The 22,519-nt window shown below is 42.8% G+C and overlaps 1 protein-coding gene across 1 annotated transcript in view; it reads left to right on the forward strand.

The window, feature by feature from the left end:
• The first annotated feature begins 4,652 nt into the window (after positions 1-4,652).
• pcdh15a (protocadherin-related 15a) overlaps positions 4,653-22,519 on the forward strand; it is a 270,220-nt gene continuing 252,353 nt past the window's right edge. Inside the window, 1 exon segment of the mRNA XM_042065915.1 lies at positions 4,653-4,869. The gene's annotated coding sequence lies outside the window, so the exon portion shown is untranslated.

A 22,519-nucleotide genomic window follows, 5' to 3' on the forward strand; every position in this document is an offset into this window, starting at 1 on the left:
TTAAAACAACTTACGGCAGTAAAGAAATTGATTGAATTTGACATGTCTGCTAGCAGACCCCATAAGATTCCTTCTGCTGTTCTTTTTGTTGTGTTCTCAGGGCTCCAGCAGAGGAGGGGAAACTCCACATTACTGTAGCTCAATGTGGATACAGTGCAAAAGGAAAGCAGTTCACACTGCACTTAGAACAGTCCCCTTTAGATGTTTAGATTGACTCTGTGAACTAAATGTATGGTTACAAGGGTGAGGGTGATGTTCAGTAATTAAGTAACTTCAATCTCACCAGTTGATCTATGAAGTCTCGGTCAGTGGGCTATCCAACAACAGTACCTGTTGTTCCCTCACATCCTTGATTCATGAAGTCACTAAATAAGCTCATAGGCACATGCTATGAGTTTTGTATAACATGAAGTAGCACACACCCTTGCTGTAAGAATTTGCATTCAGCTTGTGCATACTGGTATGTGTTTTTTACTCTGGTGGTAGCAGCACTTCACATACGCACAGGCATTTACAGACAATAACATAATTAATTATTCACTTTTTCCTGATTTTAGTTTTAGCCATTCCCTATGTGAGACACGTCAATTATGTATTATTTCTGTTCTAAATATTTCAGTATAACATGCTTATCGCTCATGCAGAAACACGGAGAAGAGGACTATTGGTTTATTTCTCTTTCTGTCTCCATCTCTCTCTCTCTCTCTCTCTCTCTCTCTCTCTCTCTCTCTTTCTCTCTCTCTCTCTGTCTGTCTGTGCATGTGTGTGTGTGTGTGTGAGTGAGTGTATGCATGTGTGTGTGTGAGTGTGTGCGTGTGTGTGTGTGTGTGCATGTGTGTTTGTCAGGCTTGTGCAAAATTCCAGGATTGAATTGAAACTGGCTCTTAAATTCCAATTCAATTCTTGAATTTCACTAGCAAACAGGAAGCAGAATTGCCATTCGAATTGTGCACAACCCTGGTGTGAGTGTGTGTGTGTGTGTGTGTGTGTGTGTGTGTGTGCATGTGTGAGTGTATGTGTCTGTGAGTGTGTGTGACCGTGTGTATGTGTGAGTGTGTGCATGTGTGTACTTTATCGTCTCCTTGAAAAGAGCATGGACGCTTTGCCACGTAGCTCTCCTGCTGCCCCTGCCTTTATCAGTCCAAACCTCAGTGCCCCCCCCCCCCCCCTGCAGATAACATGAGACCATTGAGAAGACCACTGGCAGCCATGATACCTGGCCCTGTATTAGAAAAGGCACACCGGATATTACTGTGGTGCCCAGATGTTATGTGGAGCACTGCCTACCACAGTGAGCTAAATGTGTTCTGTCAGATGGACAGAGCTGGCTAGCTGGAGAGTTGTGGTGGGCTCTGCTGTGCTGCTTTAGAGAGAGGGAGGGAGAGAGAGAGGGAGGGAGAGAGATAGGAAGAGAGAGAAGGAAAGAAAGTGAGGGGGAGCTCTGTGTATTTCTGGTCTGATAGATGGCTTTGATATGGTGGACACTCAGCCTCCCATGAGCTTGGCTTGGCTGTGTAAAGGGTGAGAGGCGATTTCACCACAACGTTGCCAGATTGGGGCTGAATGGAGTGTGTGTGGGCGGCCTGTGGAAGCTCCACCACTTCAAACCGAGGCAAAAACAAAACAACTTGAGAGTGGATGGAATTCATCTGAAAGTTAATACCCTAATGGGTTTTAGAGAAAATATGAAATAAGAAAGTACCAGGCATTAAATCATATGGCTCCTTTCCTATAGACTCTGTTGATAAAGGTGCCTTCTTCACTTTGTATCTTTTAGGCTCATCTGTCCCACCTCTTTTTCTCTTTAAAATGGAAATAGAAGATGCTGCTGAAAATAGAAAACTCTTGACAGGTTTACTGTGACTGGTATTCTTCAGTTATTGCCATTTTTAAATGAACGAGCTGAGAATGGTCCAACTGTAGACACATGCAAGGAATAAAGTATCCTTTTTGCTTTCAGGGCACAGTTGTTGCCATTCCAGAAGTCATATTACAGTATGCCACCACAAGGAGACATTTTTATTGCAGTCTATTAAAGGTAATAGCTCCAAAACTTGATGAAGACTGTCCTTGAACAGCCTAAATTCACAGTTACTAATGCTACAGAGTATCTGACTTAAGATCTTGTTTGCCTTTGCTAAAAGCATTGACCATGCACTTCTGTCTTATGCAGTGTCAAATAAACTTCCCAGGAGGGTGAAAATTAGGATTGTTTAATTAAATTATACAACACAATCTGTTATTTTTTCCAAGTCTGCCCTTGAAGTCCAAACAATTAGCGATGCAATTCTCTGCTGTAATCTTTGTTAATTGCATCTCATCATTACAACAACATCCAGCAAGTTTTCCTCAGCTCTATTTCAAGCTCTAGTTCAGTGGTTCTCAACTGGTGTGCCGTGGAATTTTGAGGAAACCAATGTTTTTGTACGGGCTTATGAAATAGGCTTGAGGGCTACTTTGATATGCATCAGTGACATGGTTTTAGGTGATTATAAAGTGGTTGTTATAAAGTAGCTTAATAGGATCTATTATGCAGCTCAGTGAACATCATGTGAGGTGAGCATATGCCTGTCCCTGTGGGTTCAGCTCATGAACAGTCTGGATGGACAAACATATGGGCATAGGAATAAAGGCCCCTGTTATGACTTTAATTGTGTGTGTGTGTGTGTATGTGTGTGTGTGTGTGTGTGTGTGTGTGTGTGTGTGTGTGTGTGTGTGTGTGTGTGTGTGTGTGTGTGTGTGTCATACTGCATAATTAGCAACCAGCCTTGGCGTTGTGGTCCAGCCTTTGGTGTGGTGCATTAGCCCCACTAAGGTTGAGAATCTCAAGAAAGCTCATGAAAGTTTTCTGTTTCAATAAACATGAAGACTGATAGGGTATTACTGTTTATTTAGATGATCCCTGCCTTTGCATAAGCACCAAGCCTCACAGAGTAGCCTTGTTTCTGTTACTAAGCCAAAGGTCTCCTGTTTATTTATTCATGTGGGTACACATTTGCTACTTACTGCCTGGGTATTCCGTTCAATGCAGTGATAGCAGGCATGTAATTTGTATACATTCAATAGCTACAGCAGCTCTTGTACAAGCCCTAGTAGTCCATTTACTTGCACCTCGGGCTGTCCTCATTCCCATTGCACAACTTCATAAGTCACCTCATGATCCCATCGTAACTAAGAGATGATCATCTGCTGTATATCACCCTTGTTTGGGCTGGTTTATGCAGAGAGGAGCGTGTCCAGCCTCCAGACTCATTCCACTGAGAACAAGTCATTGAGAAAGTATCTGTCTTTGTAATGGATGAGGAGAGAGGCCTGTATTCTCCACACCTCTGCTGTTACAGGACATCCCTTAGGCTCAGTTGGATTACTCTTGTGCTGTCTAGTGGACAGTGCAGCTATTAGCAAAAGATATTTGCAAAATCACTGGCTGAAATGTATAGGTTTGTTTGCATACATATTTCTCAGAGTTAGACCTCATTCAATAATGCATGATACAAAAAAGCTAATAGTTTTCAAACGAAATATTCTTGGTGTGGTGATAATTCAGAAATGATTCAGTTTTTTAATTTAGCATCTCCACTAACATTATATTTTGTTGCTGACTTGACATCTGGGAACAACTGACCAAGTCAATTGATGGTTCTCATAACATCTTGCCAAAGGACTACAGTTTTACATAATGTTGATGAATGTTAGCCTGACGACCCAGACCCACATCAGGATGCATCTAGATTTCTAGGCTAGATGAATGTGCGACGTCCTTATAAATGAATAAACGAAATTAAATGAAATGAAATAAAACTTTTCGAGGCATCTATTTTTTATGGCTATTTATATGGGAGCAAGTGGGTCGACTGATTTTATTAAACTAAAGCACATTCGTTGATTCGCTCAAACCAGACTTCAGTAGGCCTATGGCGTAACAATGTAAACAATTCAGTCTTGTTTCAACTGAAACAGTAGGCTTCTTGCACATTGCTTTGTGTAATCGTAATGCAGGACAGATGGCAAGCTTTCCGGGAGACATTTTATGAAGTTCACATACGCAGACACTGGGGAAACGCTGAGCCGTTCTCAGACTATAGCCTACAGATTAAAAAAAAAATAACACACTTTATATAGTTTAGAATCGTATAGGATCTGCAGACCTCGACCATGACAATGTCTCAGTCGCAACACGACTTGAAGTGTTATCAAGGTTAGCCTATCCATTGACGGCCGGGACACTATATAACTATAAAACTTTAGCGGAGTAAACTATTAGAACTAGGCTTTATAGCACTTAAATTATATCGCGGAGGGTGGCGCTGCAACTCTAGATAAACGCGTGCTAAGGGTTAAGAAGCGTCTCTCTTGTGTCAGCGCGCGCACATTTCGCACCGCTTTCACTTGGGGTTCTGTACCGCTGGTACTGTCTGTGTCACCTGTCAAGGCTCGTAAACCGTCTGTGCTCTGATCAACGGCAGCGTGCTGCGCCCCCCGTTCTCGCACCTTTCTGTGTCCCCTCATCTTTCTAGAGGCGCGCCGACAGAGGGTTAAGACAGGTGATGTAGCCTCTCGCCCGGGTACTCTGTGAAGTTTATGAGGCAGCTGAGCAATAGCTAGAGTGAACGCGAGTAGTCCGGGGCGGGCATTGGAAGTGCAACTGCACATTAGCCAGATTAGGGATTGTCTGTGACCACGCATCCAGACGCGACCCCTTTCCCTTTACAGATTAAAGAAACAGCGGCTCAAGGGCAAAGGGATTATAGACGTGTTTTCTCTCTGAGAATCACATTTTCTCTTCAACGCAAATAAAACAGATTGATATCTGTATTTAATACTGAACATCTTTATTTGGATATGGACCGCGCTGAGCACCACTATAAGGTAAGAGCATATTAGGATATGAAATATTACACGGTGGCACTGTGCCAGGAACTGCCATATTGCTGATTTAAAGAAAATCCTGATATTCCTTTGATAATAATAATGAGATATTTTATTTAATCCTCTCCCCATTGGGTAGGCGTTTCAGATAACTGTCTGGGAAAAGATGGTAACAAAAGGAAACACAATTTTGTGTTTACTTCAGCTGATAAATCATATTGTGGAAGTTAATTTACATGAGGGCATGGATGATCAGGGGCACACTCACGCGTGGTAGGCTACATATCTTAGGCTGTGCAGGGCAACACTTGTCAAGACAAAGTGGCATTGTATAGGCTGTCAAATGCAAACAAACCGGTGCGCGGGGAGTGTAACCATTCAGTTAAACTGGAGAAAGACAAATCTCATTCGACTGATATTTTTCGATGGAGTTTTGATGGAGATTTTCTGTATAACATCAAGATTGTTGCCTCGTCAATATGACATATTGTGATGACTAAAATTATCTACATTTTGCAGACATGTGCTACTCGAATGTGATGGTGGGCAGGCAATCGTATTATTTATCCTAAGGAATTAACGGTGTATGGATGATCTGACTTGTCCCTCTGATGCTGCGCATCTGTTTTTGCCTGCATGAGAATAGTTACACACAGCCCATCAGCGTCTTCCCTTTTCACGGCGATGTCTGCCGCACGCTTCCTATCGCATCGCTTATTGTATGCATGCAAACCGGCTTAACAGGTGGAGCTGACTGACAGACAAACAGAAGATTACTCTGACACGCAGTCCTTCGGAGAGCTAGAACGCATACTAAATTACTGGAACCAGATTCCTGTCTCGTAGATAAGTCGAAATTTCATAGTGCACTGTCCCTAGGCTTCGAGACAAATACAAAACTATAATTCCACAGTTGGATTTCACTTTTTCCCCACTGTGTAGAATAGAAACAGATGCGCATAGTAGGATTCCCCATGTGTGTTCTTTAGATAGGGACAAACTTCCTTCCCCTGGGATTTGCACAGTAGTAGAGTTGCCAGGCACTGGTTTGCATTCAGTGGTGCAGAACCTATTTCAATTCACTGTGGTATGCTGAATCAGAATATCACTATTCATGTAGAACAGTGTCTTTTTGTGTGTGCAGTTATAGAGAAATATTTTGTCAGTAATAACTATACTAATAGTTTTACCGAAAGCTATGCACAGCACCTCTGTGCTCTACACTCGTCATTTAGTTCACCTTCAGATACAGGCCAGGCTTTTCCAAGGCTTCCCTTTTCAAGGTGAAGATCCCCATGACAACTCAAAGTGCGTGTGCCAGTCTGCATGTGTGCTCTCTCTCTTCCCTGTTCCCCTGTTGTGCCCCATAGTTTCCATCTCTCTGTTCTTTGGCCTCTCATTTTCATCGTCAACTCTTTCCTCTCTAGTATTTTGATTAAGGACAGATAAATCAAACAACAATACCCAATTACAGTTCTACTGAAATTACTTGGAAAACAAAATGTAAAAAAATGATTCATGAAAATTCATTAAAATGGAGGATATAGCGTTTTTAAACCAAACTCCGCTCTCTCTCTCATATGCTTGTATATGCACACCACACACACTTTTACATACATGAGTGTGTTCATGACATGATTTGCAAAGCGTACAATGTAATGCTCACATTACTCACCTGTTCTCAGCCCAATAGGACACTGCTCTGGTCATGTTACCATAAATGGTCCAGGACCAGTTGTACTCAAGCAGTCGGTCAAATAGCAACACAGCTTGGCACCGATCACGCCAGACAGTTGATTGACTTGTGTGTGTGTCTGTGTGTGTGTGTGTGTGTGTGTGTGTGTGTGTGTGTGTGCACTGACAAAGCAATGCAAACAGCAGCTTCTGTGTGCACCTGAGGAACCTAGCGATTGGCAAACAGAAGCTCATTCCTTTCTAAGCCACTGTGAGTGATGAGGATAAACCTGTGTGCGCCACACACTCTGACTCATCTGGAAGATCCAATCCCGTGACGCCAGCTCATGATTGGCGGATTCCGATGGGGCTTGAGCGGAGCAGAGTGTGTGTGTGTGTGTGTGTGTGTGTGTGTGTGTGTGTGTGTGTGTGTGTGTGTGTGTGTGCAGCCTAAGCACTCCTGAATGGCTTCCTCACTCTGCTGCCGCGTTCTGTGTGGATATCCTCTGCCTTCACACAGAATTGACAGACGTTCCTGGCGTTCCCAGCCCTGTTCCCAGGATCCACAGTCAGAACCCTGTAGAGCGCACAAGTGATCAGTCTGCTGCTCAGCTTTACCATATATTCCCTTTAATCAGCGCGCCCTGGGGATGTTACATAAGCTTGTATCATTTCATAACTGTCGACTTCAAACAGGCACCAGACAGGGGGACGAGGAGGGAGAGGGAAAGGGGGAGAGAGAGAGTGAGAGAAAGAGAGAGGGAGAGAGGGGGTAATGTTGGAGCACATCCTGCAGATACCCCACTCATTTCCCAAATGATGCTTTTCACTCAAATACTGTATATGGCCTTTCATAGATATTAATGTTAGGAAGGGCAATGCCCAAGATGTTTTCTTTCTTTCCAAGACATCTTGGAAACAACAGTGATGCAGTGAGTGATTTCTTAATCGAAATAGGATGTTATATACTGAATATGATTCTCCTCAGTGGAAAATAATCGTGCTCAGTGTGACAGATTGGGGGAAAGCATGTATTTTCTTACAGCCACTGAGATTTGACATGGTGCTTCATGCTGGCCTCTGATCAGAACGTCTCTTTGCTGTTGGGGATGTCAGAGTCTCTGGCTGTCTCCCTCTCCTCTCCTCTCTTCGCCTCTCGTCTGATTCAGGACTTTGGCATGTTCAGCTGTTCCAGAAAGAGAACAAAAGCTTGTCTTTCTCCTCTCTCTCCGCCCCTGATCCCCCCTTGCTATTCTCCCCCAAGAATTGTGTTATGAGGTTCCTAATGAAATGTCTTTGAAGTCACACACACACACACACACACACACACATAGGTACACACGCACACATGCACACACACACATACACACACACACACACACACACACACATATGTACACACACGCGCACGTGCGCACACACACACACACATAGGTACACACGCACACATGGACACACACACACACACACACACACACACACACACATACACACACACACACACATATGTACACACGCGCGCACACACACACACACACACACGCAGAGACACACAAACACACACACACAGACACGCACACACATACACACACACACACACACACACACACACACACCCCTGCCACGACTCCAGACCTCAGATTTGTGGGGAGCCTGTTTTTTTTGTCCTTCTGTAGGATTCCTTACTGACTGCATGTGAAATTATTTATGGCTGATGAAAGTGGGCTACGCTGCACTATTCTGACCCGCCAGAGACGATCCCACACTCCAGAGCACCACACCAAAACACCAGCAGAAAACACTCCATTAGTTAGGAGCAGTGTGTGTGCATGTGTCTATGTGTTTGTGTGGTCTGTCTGTGTGTGTGTGTGTGTGTGTGTGTGCGTGTTTTCTGTGTGTATGTGTTTGAGTGGTCTGTGTGTGTGTCTGTGATTGTGTGGTCTGTGTGTGTGTGTGTGTGTGTGTGTGCTTTTGTGGTCTGTGTGCATGTGTTTGTGTGGTCTGTGTGTGTGTGTGTGTCTGTGATTGTGTGGTCTGTGTGTGTGTGTGTGCATGGGCGGACTGGCCATCTGGCATACCGGGCATTTTCCCGGTGGGTCGACGCACCTTTTGGGCCAATAGAATAGGCTATATATTATTTAATCATTTTAGCCAACGATCGGCCCAAAGGAAGGACAACCAGCGGCCCATTGGTTACATTTCCATATTGACACTTGACTGATCCAATAACAGCTCACGTCAGGCCCCACCCCTCGCATTTTGGCTCAGAGCCAGGATTTTGTAAGCGCATCAAAAGTTGATCGAAGTTGCCTACACGAAATTGCGGCGGGTGCCGGTAGTGACAATAGTGCAAAAGTAACACCAATGTAGAAGCTTCAAAAATACAATATTGCAAGTAGGCTAGCATATGTCAGCAACATGTTGAAGTTCGTTGAGTTTGAACAAGGATGTAAGCAAGCATACAGAGCAAGGGACAGTGAGCAGGTGGTAGAGCCTAGTTGAGGCTACATGATAAGAACGCAGTGGTGGAGCAGGTAGGCTATGTGTGACATGCCATGCTGACGATGATGATTATGATGACTTATTAAAGGAAAATTCCGGTATTTAGCACTTTGAGTCCCTTTTCTGGTTTGTTTTGGATGAACTAGAGTGGTGGACACCGAAATTTTGACGATTGGTCCTGTCTCGAGTTTTCTGACTCGTTTTTGAACCGCCTTTGACTAGTCAGAGTGGCTGCCTACAGGCATGCTCAAACATGTCCTAAAAACAACCCTTGACAACCCTTTGAATTCACTACCCTGTTCATTCATGATATTATTCTGTTCATGAACCCTGTTCATTCAAACAACCCTTTGAATGAACTAGTGTCCACCACTCTAGTTCATTCAAAACAAACCAGAAAAGGGACTCAAAGTGCTAAATACCGGAATTTTCCTTTAATTATAATTTAATGATATGGTAATGATAACGTAAGGCCGTGCTGTGATTATAATAACAAATAGCGCAATTTAAATGTTCTAAATGAATGATTTGCAAACCCGGACAGCAAAAGAGTGTCAAATCGATGTTAATTGTTGTTCAGATTGATCAGTTTCCGTCAGACGCCCAAAATTCAACATCGATGGCATGAGTGGTGGTTGGTTTCTCAAAGTAGAGAGTCGAAAGGGTTCTATCTTGGAAGGGTTATCATAGTAAAGATGGGCTAAAAGACTAGACTGACGGAAATGTAGGCTACAAAACATCAAGTCATATTCATGCACAAGCCAACTAATATACAGTAACCTATACGATAGGCTACTGGAAGACATTAAAGATAATTAGTTAATGTAGCTATAATGTTCCAAAATGTACCAGCAATGTAGTATAGCCTACAGGAATAAAATATTTCCAGCAACAGCCCTGTTTATTTTGTGTTGTTTCAGTTGTCCTACAGCATTGTTTCTCAATCTATTTCCGACCAAGGACCACTTAACCAGTAAAACAAAAACTCACGGACCACCTAGCTAAAAAAAAAGAGTAGACCTACTTCAACAGTACATTACACAATAGGCCTACTCACTGAACCACCTTGCTTATTGTCTCAGACTAGGACCTTACTTATTGTGTCAGACTAGGATTTATATGATTTAAACTGGCATATCTTACATAGGCAGGGTTGCAGAACTTTTTGGATTTACATACAAGTTGGTTCATTATTGCAAACAACTACATCTGCTCGCGGACCACTTGGGATAGCTTGCGGACCACCAGTGGTCCCTGGACCACACTTTGAGAAACACTGTCCTACAGTGATAACTGGTATAAATTGCATTAATGTCTAAGACAATCTGGGTAATTTAACTCTTTACACATAGGCTTCAGTAATTGTTGGTGCTGCTGTCAATTGTAGCCTATTGAATAATTTGAAATGATACTTTGAATTCAAGCAGAAACTCTTCTTTAATAATTGCTTGTTAGCCTACTTGAATATGGAGATCATGTGCTCCATGGCTACCTCTGATCAGTCAGAGTGATAGCCAATGAGGCCTACATCACTTTCAGTGCTCCATGACGGTTGAAAATATATGCATAGTTAAGGAGGGTAATGCATAGATTTTCTATTTAATTAGGTGTGCCCGACCGATTTGAGGGCCGCTTGGGCCAAATATGCATGGGCCGATTTTTGGTCCCAGTCCGCCCCTGTGTGTGTGTGTGTGTGTGTGTGTGTGTATGTGTGTGTGTGTGTTTGTGGTCTGTGTATATGTGTTTGTGTGGTCTGTGTGTGTGTGTCTGTTTTTGTGGTCTCTGTGTGTGTGTGTGTGTGTGTGTGTGTATGTGTGTGTGTGTGTGAACAGCAAGGTGGAAAATTGAAGAGACAGAAGAACAGAGGTAGAGAGAGAGAGGAGAGAGAGAGAGAAAGAGAGCGAGAAAGGATGTGGCTGTCACACAGTAAGAAGTTGAAACTGCTGTTTACTGTGGTAAGCAGAAATGATGAAGCCTATAATCAATGTTTCAGACAGAGTGTGCTAGTGTGAGATGGAGAGAGAGAGAGAGAGAAAGATAGCAACTGAGAGAGAAAACCTGGGCAGAAAGAAAGAGAGAGAGGGAGAAATAGAGTTTGAAAGGAAGAGCAGATGAAGAGGATATGGTGGATGAGAGAGAGAGAGAGAGAGGTGGGACGAAATAGGCAGGGAACGTGGTCCATGTCAGGAGGAAGATGAGGGACCGTCATCAAGCTAATTCCAGCGCTAGCGCCGAGCGATAAGAAAGCTAAGAGCAGAATCGCTGATGAGCACCTCCGAGGTATCTGCCGTCGTTTCTCTTATCATTACACTAAATGAAAGGTCATCGGGGCATTTCGGCAACAGCACTCTATAGTTCATTCAAATTCTACTTACACCTCGAGGAGGCCAACGATTTTCCCTGCAGCTGGGAAGAATGAATGAAAAGTTGATTGTTCTTGTGCGTTCTTCAGATTGGACTGGTTAATTGAAGAGATGTGGGGTTAGTGGTTTCCACTGAGGCACGAAGGAGAGAGAGAGACTGAGAAAGAGGGAGAGAGAGAGGGAGGGCGGATGGAGAGAAGGGAGGGGGGTTAGAGAGTAAGAATGATCATATGCATCATCATCTTCTAGAGAACTGAGCCAGCTCCTTGGAATTAATGAAGAAAAAACAGTTCATGATAATGAATATTAAACCATGGTTGATTGCACAGCCAATAGTTTTTCTTTTTTGCTTGTCCCACCATTTCTCGTTCAATCTCTGTCTTTTCTTTCCATCTCTTGGAGATGAAGGAATTCATGTTTCTTCTATTGACAGATTCAGGAGATCTGGTTCATGTAGCTTAAATGATCTCAGTTATTAAAAATGTGTGCCAGGAAATCAGTATGGAGCCAGGTTTGATTTCCGTCTGCTGGTGCTTATTGTGAGTTATGCTGTCTTATCTCTTCTTGACTAGCATTTCAAGTGTTTTTTGTGACATTATTGAAAGTAATGAAGTTTGTGTAGTGTATTGCACCATCATATAATGAACTGAATACAATTTTGAGAGAGAGATAAGGAGGGAAAGAGGGAAGGAGAGAGGGAGGAAATGTAAGCTTTTGTTTGCTTTTCTTAGAATGTTAATGTAGTTTTCTTACTCTATGGAATGCTGCACTATCAGGAAGTTAGGAAGCTAAGTCACTTTGTAAACATCAAACTGGAGTGTGGTAAGGCATTGCGGCTTGTACAGACAGATGATTTATTTCTGTGCCTTGCTCTACGACATATTTATGGGTATCAAGGTATCAGGCTCTTGATTAGGCAGGCACTGTAGAGGCATCAGGGCAGACATAAAAGAGCAGGAGAAGCTGCTCAGTTTCAAGTGCATCTATCACAGTAGTCATTTATGGTTCTGCCATCTACTAGCAGTGACTATTAATAAAGCACCCTTCATTGCTTTATGCAAGCTCAGAGTGAGGACTGCATGCCATGTTGATTAGATTTGGATTGCTTTGCCCTGGCGCCTGCTGGGTTTGGCGAGCTGATGCACCAAGTCATGTTTACATAGCCACAGCCAATATCTCCTTCCAGACGATTGCAGAATTATGGAAATCTTTTGTCTGCGGTCTCCGGAAAGGTTGCTCTGATCCTGGCGAAGAGGTCTCATATCCTCGTTGGACGCTATTGAAGTAGACAAAAACACCCACAGGTGTGTTACTTGCATGTTTTCACTTCAGAGTTTCACAAGACCGCCGCCAACGTGTATAACTTGTGCCTTTCGCCTCAGCCCTTGAACTGCACTCAAATTGCATTTGAAAGAGCCTAGGCACTCATAAAACAATAACAGTAAACAACAGGACTGTGTTAAACAGAGCACACTAAAGATCGAGTGTGGCACTCTGACCTGAAGACAGCGAACGCACCCTCGAGCTAAAGAGGCTGCCATTGCAGTGTTTGGCTCTTGCAGTAGCTATCATGACCATCAGTGTCTGTGAGTTAAATAACACTGTAAATGTGACACACACACACACACACACACACACACACACACACACAGTGGATCAGATAAAGCAATATTGCGCAACTCCAGTCATATCTCATTGCCACAGAAGAGACGGGTGTATACTGTACTTTTGACTGGCTGTTGAGCTCAAATGTCAACAACCTTTCGCCCAGAATTGCAGACTGTGCCTTTAACCATTGGGATCTCCAAGTCTGTGCGGGAGGCCTCCTTCCTCCTGTTCCCTCCTTGCCCAGGGCACCATCTTCCATCTTCCCCCTGTTCCCTTCTGGGGGGTGCCAGGCAAGCACAGGGAGGCTTTAGAGCACATACAGGCCCTTTCTCAGCTCTCTCCCCAATCCTCTTCCACCCCAGACAGTTCAAGCGCCGTCATAAATTGCCCCTCATTACGGATTGGGCAGATTTACGAGGTCTGCTTTTATTATTGGATAAGCAGCTCATGCCACTGGCAGTCCGTCAAAAATCCCCTCTTTTGTAGATCTCCCCTGAGCAGACTCTGGTGGAGGAGTTTACAGAACCTCTGAGGGGTCTTAATAAGAGATGGATGAGCTTGGCTAACACTGTGTCTCTCACACACTATGGATCAATTTTCTTTCCCCCTCCACCTTTCTCCACCTCTAATAAAATAATCCATTAAGTTTTAAAATATCACCTTTTTCAAAGTTGTCTTCTTGCCTCTTTATTCCCATTGCATCCAAGGGCACATTAAACAAGAGATATGCACATGACAAAGACGCACTTTCTCTCACAGACACACACACACACACACACACCACACACACACCACACACAACCGTATGCTATACTGAAAGACACACCACACCACACACCACCTTATGCTATACTGAAAGACACTGCATGTGTTAATCCAGTACCTTAAACTTTTCACTTTGTGCAAATCAGTTAAAAGTTAAGCCTGTTTTACGTCCCATTGTTTTGGTAACGCGAGTCATCGATCTCGTCGCTGACAGTAACTTTTCGTAAGCACTTATTAATTCCCATGAACCTGCTAGCTTCTTGTTCTTTCCTCCATGCTCAGCACCTCAGGAAGCATATGTTCACTAATCCCGCCCTCCGAAGCCAATCCCCCACCCAACACACACAGATAGGGGGGCAGCTCCCCCAGAGCCCATGGTGCTCCCTTGCTCTGCAAGCTGCAAAATAAACACCCTCTTCAGTTTAAATTCTCCATGTTGTGACCAAGAGGCCATGCGTGGTAGCCTGGGTGAACACAGACAAACCTGTTATCAACCCAAACTAGGAATGTGTATTTTCCTTGGAATTGAGTAAACAACTGCATTTCATATCTTCTTTTACAGGGAAGGTATGTTTGTAGCGCTTCTAAAACGATTTGGTAAGACTTTAATGCACAAATGTAAGATTAATTTCACTGCCTTTGGAAGTCGTAAAATGGGAAGTTGGGAAACAGGCATCAATGGGATCCTTTCCAGACGGACCTGCAGAGCAAATTCAAATTTGCTAACAGGTTTGTCTGGGTTCACCCTGGCTACATGTGTGCTGTTTCAGAGACGGCTATCCATTAAACATCAAAAGGAGCGATGCCTTCTGGGAGATGTGCCAGGTGGGTATTGGTGGCCCAGTGCCCTCCATCATGTTCCGTGTCCCCTGTGGTTTACAGAATTTGGATGTGCCCCCAGTGACTACTCTCCATTAAACATCAAAAGGAGCAATGCTTTCTGGGAGATGTAGTTCTGTGCCAGTTGGGCGGTGATCACGCAGTGGGCTCCATCAGGTCCCATGTCCCGTGTGGCTCACAGAGTCCGGGTGTGCCCCCAGACTGCTTTTGCTCTCTAAACATCAAAAGAAGCAATGCTAAACATCAAAAGAAGCAATGCTTTCTGGGAGATGTAGTTCTGTGCCAGTCGGGTGGTGATCGCACAGTGGCCTCCATCAGGTCTCATAGAGTCTGGGTGTGCCCTCAGAGACTGCTATCTATTAAACATCAAAAGAAGCAATGCTTTTCTGGGAGATGTAGTTCTCTGCCAGGCTGGCGCCAGCATCCCAGCGGCCTCCATCAGGTCCCATGTCCCATGTGGCTCACAGAGAGCGGGCGTGCCCCCGGTGACTGCTCTCTGCACCCCACTGAGAGACTGACCTAGTTCAGCAGCAGTGCAGAGAAGCGCGGTGCAGTCTGTCTGGAGTTGGCTTCATGTAAATGACTCTGTGCTCAAAGTGCACCGAGATTGAATGTTTTATATATTATCATTCTTCTTTTAGGGATTTTGTGCTCCAGAGGGTTGAAAGTTGCCTCTGTGTGTGATTCAAAGTGGGTAAATATTCCTCCAAGAGAGGAAAACTGGAGTACTTCTCCTCAGCTTCACAATGTTATCCATCACAGAGCAAATGCAATGCTTTTTAGAGTCTCTCTCTCTCTCTCTTTCTCTCTGTACGTGTGTGTGTGTGTGTGTGTGTCTCAGAGGACCTCTTTTGTATTCAGCTCCCCAAGTTTCACCACATTTAGTTTACTGGTTATTAAAAGAGATATTCTTTCTGCTCCATAAGCCCAGTCCTTACTAGTGTGGAAAATAACACATCTGACAGTGGAGGAGGCAGCGGACTACAGATCATTTTAAAAGTCGGCTGAAACAAAGATGCTTACAAAAAGCATCAAAACACACTTTATCCCAAAGAAACTGAACTTTACATTAACAAACATGTGTTTTGTTTTTATTTTGATTTGATTTGGAAAAAAGCATTTAATTATTATTTTCATAGGCTTCTTTTGTCAATCCTCATAGGAACAGATCATGACAGATGGAAGGTTGGGGGTGACACTCGCTCCTGGACAGCTGGAGTGGGTAGATAAAACTGGGAAGCATTAGCATGATCTAAAGAAATAACAACAACAATTTTACACTGTAGGAATCACATACTACAACATTAAAATCCTTAAATTCACGGTACAGTAATTCACTTGGCTTTATTTTTTAGGCAAAATCGTCAACAGCCGTCATCAGCATTTGATAAGACGTGAAATATCCACTGGGATTTTGTTTCTTACCATTACCTAACAGAGAATCTCATTCTAATTCTATCGCTGATTCTCATTCTGGATCTATTTGTTTGTGTCACATGACGTCACTGTAACTTTGCGCCGCCATCTTTACGACCGATTTGCGCCCCGCTCAGCCACTCAGTGGTCACAATCAGCTGACCGTCTGACAGCTAACAGCTGATAACCCACCACAAACTGCTCCCATAAAGTCACAATCGCCTTGTTTCCCTTCCCTTCATGTTCTTTCAATGAGTATAAACCATGGACTGTATAACATATCTGACATTAAAGAACATTATCCAGATTAATGACAGCTATCTGTCAGCTAAATGACACTAAAATGAGTGGTAGCTTGCTAGCCGTTAGCCACTTAGCTAACAACTCGCTACTACAGTACATGTACCTAGTCAGAGTAAACTACCACCAAAATCATATATTTGAATTGTTTTTACATAATACTTACATTTCCCATAATTAAATATAAATCCTTGGAGGCCAGGTGCCGCACTTTCACGTTTTTGACCCATCCAGCCACAGCGATAGGCATGAGTAGGGGAGAGCCGGAACAGTTGAAACACTTTTTAATTAAACGTAATTTACAAACCGATCGTACCACACTGAAAGCTAATATTTGGTCACTAGTAACCTACATCTGTCCTCTATCAAATACAAATGCATTTTCAGCTTTGAACAAAACCGTTCAGGAATTATTAGGCTACAGCAAAAGTGGAACGTGCGTGTTTCATTCGTCCCTACTGGTCGGGACAGTTGAAACAACATAAGGGGACAAATGAAACATACAGTTTAAGCAATGTAAACGTCCCACAACTTCAAAATTTTACTACATATCACGAATGGTAGGCTACTCCCAATAGGTGCTATTTTAGATAGATTGTTGCAGGGCTATACGTCTTCGTACATGTCTGATAACAACTCATTACCATCATCGTGAAGCGTGTATGAAGCGTTTTTTGAAATATCATGCCCTGTGGATGATTCTGCCATGTTCATAGCTAGAACGGTAAGCTTTCCCATTTATATCATGTTTAGGCTATATTGTTGAAAATGTTGTTTCACTAGGTTTTTACGTGGGTTAGGCCACGGCACATCCAAATAAGTAGGCTTCCTCCACCGGCCGTCAGTCTGCATAGGATAATATGGGAAAACTCGACCCCCTGCCTGGTGGGCCCAAATGTATTTTCATCTTCTGAAAACTGTTTTTCCATGTCTCACCTCCATAAATGATTGTTTAATGCATTTAATTAAAATAAATGGAGTTACAGCCTGGTCACAGACACAGACATATGTCACTATAGCTGGTTTTGCTTTCCATGTAAACAAGCATGCGATATGAGTTATATAAGTCTGGGATTGTGGAGAACACTAAATGGTCTACTGAATAAGCATTAAGTTGAACCTTTAAATGAAAAACACTCATTAATAATAATAAAAAAAATGTAACGGCTAATGAAGTTTACTTTTGCGCATTAAAACTCGTTTATAACTCCGTGATACAATGACATAGCAGGAAGATATTTGCCTGATAGAAGGTTAACATGCTCTATGTTTTGACCGAAGGACGTCTGTCTATCATCGTTAGCCTATACACTCGGAGAAAACTGGAATGTTTCATTCGTCCCGTGTTTCAATCGTCCAGGCTCTCTTCTACTCTTGAATACCTTCAAGCTATCCCCACTGTACGGGGAGGGGTTATGAACAAGGTAGATATATCGCGGAAAGCCAATTGGGGCAAGCCTGGGGCAGATAATAAGGGACAAAAGAAATCTGGGGGTAACAAATAAGGATCGAAATTGAAAATTGAAATTGAAATTTTCTCCACATATCTCTCTCTCTCACACACACATTCAAATGTGCAGTGTGGGCGGCCATACTGGGCGAAATCGGTCGTAAATATGGCGGCGTTCTATTTGATAGTGACGTATGTGGCACCTATGAATTACTGATTCTCATTCTGATTCTATTACTGATTCTCATTCTGATTCTATTACTGATTCTCATTCTGAATCTATTACTGATTCTAATTCTGATTATATTACAGATTCTCATTATGATTCTATAGCTGATTTTCATTCTGATTATGTTGCTGACTCTCATTATGATTATATCACTGATTCTCATTCTGATTCTATTACTGATTCTCATTTTGATTCTTGCTGTACCAAGTCATGAACACTTATGTAACCAAATAACTTTTTTTCCTGAAATGTAGTAGCCTACGCCACACTGAGTCAATTGTAAGCCATGTGTAGATGGGCTACAGTGGTGTAGATGATGCAGTGTTGCAGGTCAGACAGAGAGCAGCTCATGCTGCCTGAGACAGAAGCTGGAAGGGACACTAGGATTTATTACCATGGTTGGCCTGTGCAGTGTTTTACCTCTATAGATGAGCAGGGAAACAAATTACACCTCCTGAGACATCTAAAAGCACACACACACACACAGACACATGTGCGCGCACACACATACAGACACACACACACACGTGCACGCACAAACACACACACACACACACACACACACACACACACACACACACACACACACACACAAAAGCATAAGTACTCTCTCTGCAATAAGCACACACCCCTGAGATTTAATGCACCAGCAAAGCCAGCATCCATGAAATGCAGGAGAACTGAATTTATGCTGATTTCACACACAAACATTTATGTGCATGCACAAGCTATCACACACACACACACACACACACACACACACACACACACACACACACACACACACACACACACACACACAGATGCCCTGCTCAGTGAAGGTCAAACCTGGCAGAAGGCTTTTACAGCACTATTGATTTGGATCTAAGAAGTTATTTTCAAGAGAGACATTCTTAATAGGAATTATTGTCAGGATGGAGATCAGTCTTTTGAGACAACAGAAACATTTCTGGCAAACTCATATCCTGAGATTATTGTTAAACCTGCTCAGGACAGGCTACATTCTTTTCCATTTATTCAATGAAGATTAAAAAAAATGAGATTGAGGGAATTAATTGTTTGCTTTCATGACCCCTGAAAGAAAGAACATTGTATTATTACAACCCCAAATCAGAAAAAGTTGGGACATTGTGTAAAATGCGAATAAAAACATGAATGTAATAATCTGCAAATCTCTTAAACTCATATTTAGTTGCAAAAAGGACACAGACAACATATCAAATGTTGAAAATGACAAATTTGACTATTTCATGGAAATATATGTTAATTTTGAATTTGATATCAGCAACATGTTTCAAAAAAAGTTGTGACGGGGTAACAAAATGCTGGAAAAGTTGTGTAATGATAAAGAAAACAAAAGGAGGAATGTTTCACAACTAATTAGGGTAACTGGCAACACGTTTCGGTATAAAAAAGAGCATCCCAGAGAGGCAGGGTCTCTTAGAAGTAAAGATGTAGGGGTATTTATCACTCTGTGTAAACCTGTGTGCACAAATGATGAAACAATGTAATTTTAATGCTTCTTAACATGAATTTGTGAAGTATTTGGGGAGTTCATCATTTACAGGACATAATATTATTAAAACATTCAAAGAATCCAGAGAAATCTTTGCAAACAAGGGAAAGAGCTGAAAAACACATTAGATGGCCGTGGCCGTCTCATCTGGGCCTGAGCTGGTTTAAAATGGACTGAGGTAACATGGAAAAGGGTCCTGTGCTTAGACCAATCAAAATGTGCCTTCTTTTTGGAAATCATGGACTCATCTGGGCTAAAGAGGAGAGGGCCTATCCAAGTATCCAACCTATCCAACTTGTTTTAGTGCTCAGTTCGAAACCCAACATCTATGACGGTGTGGAGGAGCATTAGTGCCTACAGCATAGGCATCTTGCACATTTGGCAAAGCACAATCAATTCTGAATGATGTATACAGGTTTTGAGCAACATATACTGCCATCCAGGCAATGTCTTTTCCAGGGAAGACCTTGAATATTTCAGGAAAACAATAACAGAATTGTGTTAAATGAAGAGGAGAAGCAGCACAGTGGTAAACATCCCCCTGTACCAACATTTCTTTAAGCTGGCATCAAATTCAAAATGAAATAGTCCAAAGTTTCATTTTCATTACTTGTATATTATCACATTCTGTTTTTATTTGCATTTTACACAACGTCCCAACTTTTTCTGATTTGGGGTTACAGAAAGTATCTCAAATGGAAAGTGTTTAAGTGTGTGTGTGTGTGTGTGTGTGTGTGTGTGTGTGTGTGTGTGTGTGTGTGTGTGTGTGTGTGTGTGTGTGTGTGTGTGTGTGTGTGTGTGTCTGTGAGAGAGAGAGGGAGAGAGAAAGAGAGAGGGAGAGAGACAGAGTTTGACAGATGCCTCTCTGGGTCAATGGTGCCATTTCCGCTATTGCATTACCTTGTGCAATATTTAGAGTCACGGAAATAAAGGTTGAATGCCTGATGGCTGGCTTTTATATCTGTTGTAACCTACAGTGTGTATGTGTGTGTGTGTGTGTGTGTGTACATGTGCTTGCATCATGTAGCCATATGTGAAGCAGAGGGAGTGTTATAGGGGCATGAGAAACCTTTCAGGTTTAAAGCACATACAAAAAAACACTTGCAACACACACATACACACACACACGCGCGCACACACACACACACACACACACACACACACACACACACACACACACACACACACACACACACACACACACACTGTGATCCACAGTCAATGGGACTGCTTTTCAGGAACTGCCCAGTGAATGCACTTAGGCTAAATTTGTGTACACTGTTCAATATTAATGATGCCTTTGGCTCTAAAAATGTCTGTTCAGGGGTACGTGTGTTGTGTGGTTATTTGTGAGTATGAGTGAGTGTGCATGATTGCATGCATGTGTAGTCTTGAAATTTTGTGCATGGCTGTTTTTGACTTGAAAGCATCACGGAGTGAAAAGTAGTTGAGGCTCCTATTGCCTGGGCATACTGGCCCAACACATAAGGAGCAGAATATATCAGAAGATGCCTTAACACAGCTAACGATCCAATGGAAATGAATGAGCTGCCTAAAGAGCATTCCATGCATAAGGTCCATTTGCGCTTGTATGAGTGTAGGCTCCCCCCTAATAAGCTATTCTGCTGTAGCAACCATGTTGTGTTAGTGTTAGCTGTTCCCACTGTTTGGTGTCTCTTTTGGCATGTGCTTTTTGTTTATTTTTTTTTATCTTTTTTTATAATTTTATGTAATACTTTGTCCATTTTTTGGATTTGTTTGTCTAGTTAAACTTATTCACGTTAGACGTTATTTTTGATACTGTTGGTCTCAGTCTTAATAATGCCTGTGGTGGCTGATAACATGGTGACATTAGCATTCACTTTATTCGATTGGGGCTAAGCCTTGGATCCATATCCGTCACCTGTTAGGCAAGCTGCATTTCCAGCATCTGATCAGAGATTACTATGGACTGGTGCTGTAGGCCTACTTTGTGAGAGATCTGCCACTACCACAAGCCCACCGAGCTGCTGCAGAGCCAACACTGAGCTGCCATGCTAACGCTAGCTCCCTAGTGGCTGGATTCCCTTTGGTCTGATCTGTGCTTCCAGAGCTCTCCAGACAGCCAGCAAGGCTACAAGGTTGGTCAAGCGGTTGCCAGTCACCATCAATGTCCATGGACATTTCAGCGTGTTTAGCCAGTGAACAAATGTATTTATTTTATTGTAGCCTACATTGCTATGTTAGTATGTTATTTATTGATAGGAAATCTGTGTGTGTGTTCATCTTCTGTGTCATGGTGGATGAGAGTAACAGCATTCTCTCTCCCTCAGCAGTGTTCTGATTGGTATGTTTGTGGAACATAACACCTCTGCCAAGGAGGTTATGATTTCGGGGCTGCTGGTCGGTCTATCTGTCGGTCTTTAAGCAGGATTACACTAAAATGACCAGGCCGATTCTCATGAAAGGAAAGCTGCAGAGCCCAGGGAGAACCCCATTACATTCTAGAGTGGATCTGAATCACAGGTCAAATCCGTGATTTTGTTACTCTTTCGCTAACGTTGCGATATAAAGCATTTGGCCTTGCCTGATGTCTGCGTTGACTGAGTGCCATTCTAGTCAAAAATGTGAAATTGTGTTTCTGAAAGCTTTTTCTGTCTGAGACATTTTAGGATGTTACTATTTTTTTAGAGCTGAATTTCTTTGTTTGTGTTCTTGAAATAGAAGAAATCCTGTGAGTCTGAGAGTTACAATTAGAGAAAGCTGAGAGAGGCATTTGTGTGTGTGTGTGTGTGTGTGTGTGTGTGTGTGTGTGAGAGAGAGAGAGAATGAAAAAAAGCTATACATGAAAAAAACTGGCTGTTGAAAAAGGAGTGGGGGGGGGGGGGGGTGGGCTGGAATGTCTTAGCTGTGACACTTTGAAGTTACAGTAATGTCTGAGAGTCAATTAAAAGCATAGCTGTGAAAAGCTAAAAAGCTCGGCTGCAAGTGGGATTGGGAGAAGGACT

Source organism: Alosa sapidissima, chromosome 16 (assembly GCF_018492685.1).
Source record: "Alosa sapidissima isolate fAloSap1 chromosome 16, fAloSap1.pri, whole genome shotgun sequence".
NCBI classification, from domain to species: domain Eukaryota; kingdom Metazoa; phylum Chordata; class Actinopteri; order Clupeiformes; family Clupeidae; genus Alosa; species Alosa sapidissima.